This window comes from Mus caroli, unplaced genomic scaffold, assembly GCF_978045245.1.
Source record: "Mus caroli unplaced genomic scaffold, Mus_caroli_1 scaffold_3, whole genome shotgun sequence".
Lineage (NCBI taxonomy): Eukaryota > Metazoa > Chordata > Mammalia > Rodentia > Muridae > Mus > Mus caroli.
Window position 1 is genome coordinate 94,860,083 of NW_028227258.1, and position 9,456 is coordinate 94,869,538.

Here is a 9,456-nt window from a genome sequence, read left to right on the forward strand (position 1 = left end):
AGCACTTCTACACTGCTCAGTACTGGAAAGGCTCCTCAATTCAGAGCACTGGCACAGGTCTATTGAACAAGTGGGGGAAGTGGGGCCAGTCTCAGCTTTACATCCGAGATTTCCAAATCACACTGAGGCAGCTCTAAGGCACAGTTCCCAGTATTCTCCATTCTTCAACCCTGGATGCAGACTCCTTCCCTTCGTTCATGTGCTCCTTGAATTTCTCCATGAGGGTAGACCTAACCTGCTTTGTTTATCTGTCACCTAAAGTACAACCCAAAAGGTCTATGAAAAGGAAACAATCTACCAGCCTTATCGGTTCTACAGACGAGGGTTCTAGTTTACACACGAACCTAAGGTTCAGGCACCCCTCTCTCCTGTACTCTCTCACTCCGTTTACAGATTGGCCCCACACTCAATTTTGAGGAAGATGAAGTGCTTGGATATTCCATTCCCCTAAGCAGTGATCTGCATCTTGGTAAGCTGCTTTGGTTGGCAGGAATATAAGGAATTGTCTCAAACGCCTGACCACAGTGCAGCTGCAATACCAGGAACACTTATCCCTAGTGGGGTTCTGAACGTAGATAAGAACATTTTAGTCAGAGTGAGAAAAGTATGTCTTAAAAAGGAAAGGAAAAAATTAGATAAGGAAATAGAGAAAAATATTAATACTTTAATAGTAAGAGGGAACTGAATACTTATAACCTACCTACCTTTCTGGGAAGTTTCTTACACTAAAAAAAAAAATCAAATTTGCTCTCCTACTATGCTTCTGTGCTAGATTAACAGGTGCTTTTCTTACACGGGCGGGAGGAAGGCCCTTAAGCACCTGATGGGAAGTTTCTCTGCAATGGGCTAGCAGCAGGGAGAGCAGGGAAAGCTCACTCAAAGAGATCCTCAAACATACGCTGGCCCATGGCTATGTATGTTTCCTTCTCTTCTGGGGTCATCTGGGCCACCAGCTCCGGCCGCTGGCTAACTTCACTGTAGGAGAATGGACAGCCAGCCACCATAACAATGGGGTCATCTGCTACTTCCTCAAACTCCTCGTCTTCCTCATCTTCATCGTGATGATGAGGAGGAGGAGCCGCAGCTGCTGGCCTGGGTGGAGAGTCGTCATCTGACTCGCTGGTCACTCTCAGAGTCACTGCCATTAGCAGCTGTCACCGGAGCGGCTGCTCCCACAGAGCCAGCTGTCGCCGAGGAAGTCTTCTTCTCATGAATGAGTAGAGCTCGCATGACCTCCTCATTGTCATCAGGCCCCGCACGGGCTTCCTCGCTATCCTGAAATGTGTCCACATCGATGCCACCTTCCTTCATCTCTTCAGAACTGTACGCCCCTTGGACAGTGCTCTCTCTCAACCAAATAGGTCTCTCTTTGGCAGCTTTCCCTTCCAGCGAGGGGCGATGCACATCATCTTGATCATCCATGTTAATGACAACATTCTGAGTATACAAGTCCTCATACGAGGGGCCTTTGTTGGTCCACGCCTCTCGGTGGTGCCCACCTGCCAGGCCAGCAGCTCCAGCAACAGTTGCTGCTCGGTCCTTGCTTTGCTTCAGTGCTGGGATTTCCGTGGGTTCTGGTTCAAGTATTTCATAGGCCAAGTTTACATCCTCTGTCTCTCCCGAAGCAATGCATAAATGGGCTCAATTTGTTCATTAAATCTTGCCAAAAGCGTGCGAGCATCTTTTTTGGGCATTGCTGATTCATCTTCTTCTACCTCTGTATGGCAAAAGGTGCAGCGGAAAGTTCCTGTCATGGGATCAAACAGTTGATTGGCTTCTAGGTCAGTGAAAGTGCTGCAGCAGACAGGACATTTGAAGGAAGCCCGATTGGTGGAATTTCTCTCATCTGTTTCAATCCTCCTTCTCATGTGGTCCAGCTTATATTTCACTACGTTAACAAGAGTGCGGTAATTGATGAAGTAGTAGTTATAGCGGGTGGTCTTCCCATCTGCAGCAGTCTCTACCCTCATTCTGCATTTGATGAACTTGTCTCCCTTTAAATTATTCAAAACGGATCGAAGTTGCTTCCGATCAAACTTGAGCAGCTCCAGCATGTCCTCTTCTTTTACACAGGGGTTCCGTATCAAGATGTCCAAGGCCAACACGTGCTCAATGCCATAAAAGCCCCGGATGACATACTTGGCTAGCCGCTTCAATGCCGCTGGAACTTCAGTGAGAACATCTGGGTCTGCCATCTTAAACAGTAAGCTTCACCTTCAACCAAGTGGATGCTCGGAACACTCCCACTACAGCCGCCCTCAGCACCTCAACTACCGGCTTCAGCCAGCCCACGCCACTTGCGAGACAAGGACCCATATATTTTCATATAACATAAATGTATATTATTTATTTGTCTTGCTTTTTGTCCATATCCCACTTTGTTAAGATACTAATTTCAAAAAAAATCCTAAGATCATGTAAAGACAAATTTGGGTTTTTTTTTTATTTACTGACGTTTTCTAATAGGGAAAAATATCTAACATGTAGTATATTTGGTAGATAAATGAGTGAACCGTTGGATAGATGGGTGGATGAGTGAACGAATAAATGAATGAATACAGTCCCACTAAGAAATCTTTTATTTCCTGTAAGTTCATGGATGCCCAGTTAAGGTCTTTTATTTCATGCAGAAAAACCACATGTGGGAAATATTTGGAAAGTATTGCAGGTCTCACAATGGCTAAAGGAAAGCAGACTTGGGAGCCAGAAAAGCAGATGAGAAGCACAGTCTGGTCAGGCTAGAAATGAGGGGTTCTCTATCTTTCCAGTGTCTTCACTGCTCAGTCCTTAGACAGGGGAGGGTGAAGTCAGACCAGAGACACTCAGAAAGAAACCTCTTCCTCGTGGAATTGTTAAGACGGAAATTAATCCTCAGCAACCAACAGCTAATTCTCCCATGGACTGATCAAGCAATTAGCTTGGATTTAGCGACACTATTCCCTCACAAACTCTTAAACTGCTTTCCCTCCTAGAAGAGAATTTTAATGCATTTTCTTCTGCAACTGCATGCTTAGATAAGCAAAACCAAATTGTATTAGAAACTTATTAAGCACACGGTAGAATGATGTTTTAAATACAGTTCCAATAAACTTTAGAAGTCAATACTATAAAGACTTGAAATATATTGACTCATTAAAAAAACACTCATACTTAAAGCTTTCTCAGGGGCCAATCAGAACTCTAGGTTCCATTGATTTATAACCTTGGCTAATGTGGCCTAACCACTTCATCTTATAATCAACATCAATCACCAATTTTTATTACAACATTTTGCAAGCAGAGCAAATATATATATATCTACATATTTCTCTTGAGAACAAATTAGACACCCCAAAGTAACTCTTGCAAATAAATACTGTGGGCCATAACTCCCTGTGCTACAGCTGATTCATAGAAAAACGTCCTATAAGTGCCACAGAAACTAAAGGGAATTTTATAATATAAAAAATAAGAGAAATATCCAAAGCAATCCATACACCATAATGGCTATCTGGTGACTGGGTAAAGATTTTTAGTGGCTCAATGACAACATGTACTTTCATTTATGCTTCCAATGGTTGTCATCCAAAGATATTAAGTGTGTCCAAATATCCTTCAGGACAGACCATAACTCACCATTAAGATGATGCAAGGCCCTATTAGGTTGACAGGGAGAATACCCCACTGGTTCAAGGTGCTCATCCCTGAGCTGGCACTCAATAGTGAGAAAGTAATGCCCAAACAGAAGACACTGTGCAGGATGGCTAATTGCCAGCTAGCACCACCAATAAATCAGCTGACCCATTAATATGTAATGGGCCTCAATTTACTGTTAATTCAGATACTCCCAGCAAACCCAGAGAGCTCTTTAAAGGTAACTGCAGTAATAATTCCCCTTTATGTAAGTCAAATAAAATTACCATCTAATCCTGGAGTTGTGTCCTGAAGAAATAATTATAACAATAAATTATTTAAGCATTCTCAGTGCAGACTACAGGATTTTGGATTCCTGGGTTCATGATTCCATTCTGACTTTCAGGATACTACCACAGCTCATTGTCTCTGTCTTCCTGTGTTTCTGTTGGGAAAATTGGAAGACCCAGATTATTCTATGAGTAAAACATACATATGAAGTTAACACTTTTAATTGCAACAGCCAAAACGATATGCTTCCTTTTGCGATAGCTACAAGTATGAAGATCACATTTTTTTCTACTTTCAACCAGAAAGAAATAGCACTATGTTCACTAAGGAATCTAAGAATTCATGGTTAGTTAAGGAGTGGGAGATAGTCATCTCCTCTACAATTTTTTCCTCCACTGTCTGGGGGGAGATGTACTGAAATAGTCTTGTCCCCAGGACTAACACTTCCTAAGTCACTATGAACTGTTGTGATGTTGGTCACTGGAAAGAATGATTGTGTCTTCATTGTGCCTTCATGGCATCCTTCTCTTGTCTCACATTCCTGAGACTTTATCTCAAACAAGGGGCATCAGTGCCAATACTTTAAAGCATCCCAGCTCCCATCCCTGGGTTGTTAATAGAGAAAAATGAGATAATATGCACAATAGCACTCTGCAGAACAGTAAAACCCGGCACACACGCTGGACATGTGTAGGAAATTATTAATACAATTTAGGAATGACAATATTATACACTTAAACTCTCCATAAAAATAGTCCTTCGTGGTCTATTAATCCAAGTCCTGTCTGCAGTCTGGTATTTATACATGCAGCATGCCCTCAGAGAGCTATTCTAAACCAAATGTACACATTTTAAAAATTATAATAACTTCCAAATTACAAATAACTTTTTGAATGCCACTATAACTATTAGAATGGGTAGACATATCCAAATACCCACAAATGATTTAGAACAAATATGGTTAGCACTGTTATACAGTGTGTTAGTCTTTAAAGGACCAAGCTGTTGCATATAATAGGTTGATATACCAGATTCTGTTTTCCTCTAACAAGTCCAATAGGAACCCCACCTCCAGCCCCTTTTTCCTCACATCTGAATGATAGAAAATGGTCCCACCTTCCCCTACCAATAGGAGCCACATGGAAGATTTGATGAACTTAGTTTTTGAAAAGAAAACAGGGTGCCAGTCATAGGAATTCCTAACACATGTACTGCAAGGATTCATGTTGGTTTTGTTTCTTTCATGCATAGATTTTTCAAAATGAATACATTTAATTTTTTCTCAGTTCTTCAGTATTTGAAATCAATTTTTCTTAAAATAAAAAAAGAGGGCCAGAATGTTTAATAACTATCTTATGATGTGCATAATTTTGCTTGAGTTTGAATTTCTCAACATCTACACTTATAAAATAAAACAGTTGAATTAGTGTTACAACTTTAAACTCATTTACATTCATATCCAAGGCATGAGAACTATATTCCAACTGTCTCTGAGGCCAATCAAGCTAACATCGCAAATGAGAGACTCTCTAGTCACAAGGCAGTTCTTACTGTGAGCTCTCAGAGATGGAAGCTTTCAGCCAACAGTGAGGTTTGATTTGCCACAAAGCTAAGTGAGGAGTGCAATTTCTCAGCCTTGGGGAAGAAACAGCAGAGGAGATTGTCCCTCAAAAAGCACAGCTTTCACATGTAGTGTCCCTATAGTGGTCAATAGACCAACTGTGCACATGAACATGGAAGTTTAGGACGGGACTAGAGAGATGGTTAAGAGCACTACCTGAACTTCCAGAGGACCCAGGTTCAATTCCCAGCACTCACATGGCAACTCACAAGTGTCTCCAAAACTCTAATCCACTTAAAGCCCTCTTCCGGCTTCTGTGGGAACTATTGTATGTGTTGTGTACAGTCATACATTCAGGCAAACACTCAGACACATAAAACCGTAAAAATAAAAACTCAAAAAATATATGTTAAAGCCAAAGAAGGCTCAGCAGATTGACAGTCTCTTCAGTCTGCAGATGTTTGCAAGCCCTTCACTTGTCTCCCTGCTCAGTGGTTTTGCACCACAGCTGTTGTAATATACAGCATATATTTACAGGACTGAGTCATGGACACTCACCAGAAACACGCAGAGTTAGTTAATGAGCATGAAAACACAAGGAATACATCCAGGGTTCTATTATACAGCGAGGTGACTAGAGTTCACGAAATCCTATACAAATTATTAACAATGAGAAAAGAACCACTCAAAGATTCAAAGACTTCAAAAATAAAGGGATAATGAGCAGCTGGAGACATTATTTTAATTTAATACATATACATTCTAAATATATTTATGGGTATACATTATAAACCATACATTTGTACAACTATTATATGTTAATCAAGATATTTTTTCATGTTTAAGGCAAAGGGAATGCTATCTTGATTTTATCACTACATGTTTCATACATACACACATGTACTGGCTAGTTTTGTGTCAACTTGACACAGCTGGAGTTATCACAGATAAAGGAGCTTCCGTTGAAGAAATGCCTCCATGAGATCCAACTGTAAGGCATTTTCTCAATTAGTGATCAAGGGAGAAAGGCCCCTTGTGGGTGGGACCATCTCTGGGCTGGTAATCTTGGTTCTATAAGAGAGCAGGCTGAGCAAGCCAGGGGAAGCAAGCCAGTAAGAAACATCCCTCCATGGCCTCTGCATCAGCTCCTGTTTCCTGACCTGCTTGAGTTTCAGTCCTGACTTCCTTGGTGATGAACAGCACTATGGAAGAGTAAGCTGAATAAACCCTTTCCTCCCCAACTTGTTTCTTGGCCATGATGTTTGTGCAGGAATAGAAACCCTGACTAAGACAACACACAAATATGAATTATCATCCTGTATAGTTATAATATCTTATAAGAATATTGTTAAGATAATTTTAATTTAAAAATAACTAAGACTTGCATGTTGCATAATTCTTCTGTCAGATCAGAGATACCCAGAGTCAAAATGGTTCCATTACATTCCACAATAACTTCAAACAAAACTAGTGGTTACACCAAAAGCCCAGGGACTTCGCTGTGAGGCTGCGTCTCCCAGTGACATCAGAAGCTACACCATGAAGTCTCACCAACACAACCACCCAAGCCTGAGCTGACCAGGGACGCCAACAGACATGCCAAATGACACAGGGAAAACCCATGAGGCTTCAACCCTCCACATGGAACTACAGGCAGCTGAGCCAACTCCTAGGAGTTGGAGGAGTGATCCTCCACAGGGAAGAGCAAATCAATTGGTTGCCCAAGGACGAATGGTCAGCCCTAAAAACATACATCCATATATGGACTCAACAGGTTATACTTGAGAATATACCTATACATACAAATACATATACACATATGATAACAACTGATGGTAGAAGAAAAAACTAGTAGCTTCATACTTATTTTCATGGGTGTTCAAAAAAACAATTAGCATATCAAACCAATATCTTTTATTACTTAAAATATAGCCAATTTTTCAGCATGTGTCCATTTAAATTAGAATTGAAAGTGTTAAGAATAGGGGCTAGAGAGATGGCTCAGTACTTAAGAGCACTTGCTGGTCATATGAAGGGCTCAAGTTTAATTCCTAGTACACATATTAGACAGCTTACAACCACCTCTAAAGACAGCCAGGAAATGTAATACCTTCTTCTGGTCTCCATGTGCACCAGCACACACGTGCACATACACTCAGGCACACATATGCATGCATAAAAACATAATCTTTTTAAATGTAAGGAATATAATTGTATATACAGATAATAAAAATGAAAATGATTTGCAAGTTCTGATTACTTATAAATGCTAATGCCTGTAGTCACTAAAAATGTGTATTTTCACTATTTAGTTCAGGTTGCAGAAAAATATAATTGAGAAATCCTTTAGCCTGAATAGGCCGAGTATTTTTCCCCTTTGGCATCTGTTCCAGTGACAAGGTGAGCATAACTGTCAGCCACGAGATTCGTGGGTGCTAAGCTACACCTGTAGTAACTGTCAGGCAGAGAGAAACAGCCGGGCTTTCACTGTGGCCTCATGGCATGCAGTAGCGTGAGTTTAATTTTTTAAATGAACACTACAGGCACTTGATAGGCTTAGAGACAAGGAAGCATTGGGTAGGTGCTCTGTGCCCCTTGTTGGGTATATCTGCAAAATAAGAGCAAATAACACATGCTGTGTTCAGTCACGGTAGAAGGTAAAGGAAAGATTTATATGACGGTACTTAAAAATAACTATAAAACAACTGTAATGTAATGGTAGCTATTAGTATGCAGAAGGCCCACAGTTCCATGAAGGTAGAAACAGTCCTCCATTGCTGCTCCTAATTTTAGACTGCAATCAAGCTCATTTACAGGGCTTTAGAAGCAGGCACACCAGTCTCCCTTTGCAGATACCACCACTTATGGTGAATCTGCCTCATACCCCTCACTGCTCCTCGCAGGAGATTCTTTTAGAGTGTCTGGACTATCAAATACCAAGCAAAACATCTTTGACAAGCCCAACCAATACTGCAGAGTAATGGCTGCTGGTACCACCTAAGGTCCGCTGCCTGGATGACCCAACGACGGAACAGACCACAAGGATGAAAGCTCAAGGCGGCCATGTGAGCAGAGCTGGCAGTGAGAGCACCTGAGATGCACACAGCCCCACACATCGGTGTTTGTGCAGCAGTCCTATGCCTCAGTACTGAGAGAAGTGGGCATGGGTGCCTCGTCCCTGTAATCCTAGAACTCAGAAGGCTAAGACTCAAAGATTTCTGTGAGTGTGAGATCAGCTCAGGCTACACAGAGAGACCTTGACTCGGAAAAAGAGAAGCAGAAAAAGAAAGCACAGCAACATGAAACCCCCAAAGGATGGCCCCAAAAGGAGAGCTATCAAGAGGAGGAGGGGGGAGAAGAAGGGGGAGGGGGAGAAGGGGAAGGAGGAGGGGAAGGAGGAGGGGAAGGGGGAGGAGAAGGGGGAGAAGAAGGGGAAGGGGAGGAGGTAGGGTCTTCCAAAGGCGCCTGCGACTGTCCTCAGCTCATCTGTCTGATGCGTGCATTTGCTCCTCTGGCTCCTCACAAAACATTATCAGCTTTCTTGCATGATGCTGTGTGGCATGACCTGTCTTCTCAGAAGTAATCATAGGAATAGCAGCCAAAACAGGTGACCAGATAGTAACAAAGGAAGCTGGAAGGCTGCCTGCCTCCAAGCCTGATGAGCAGTAGCTTCACAACCAACCAGCCAATCAGCTCTCTCCATCAATCCACAGACTACTTGGTTTGGTCTGATTCGGTTCAGCAAATATTTCCTATTGCCTGCCCAAGCCAGATCTCAAAGTACTGGTACTAGTAAGAGACATTTAAAGTGTGGGATGTTTGGGTGCTGAGCAATATCCTACTGCTGCATTGGGGGATGGGGTCCTGGTTACACAATGTGTTTTAGAAAGGAGGCAAACCCACCAGCAATGGAGGAGTGTTCCTCTTTCTCCACATTCTCGCCAGCATCTGCTGTCACCTGAGTTTTTGACTGGTGTGAGGTGGAATCTCAG

General features: G+C 42.1%; 1 pseudogene; it reads right to left on the reverse strand.

Moving 5' to 3' along the window:
* Positions 1-836: 836 nt before the first annotated feature.
* Positions 837-2,272, reverse strand: LOC110291383 (general transcription factor IIE subunit 1 pseudogene; annotated as a pseudogene).
* Between the last annotated feature and the right edge of the window lie 7,184 nt (positions 2,273-9,456).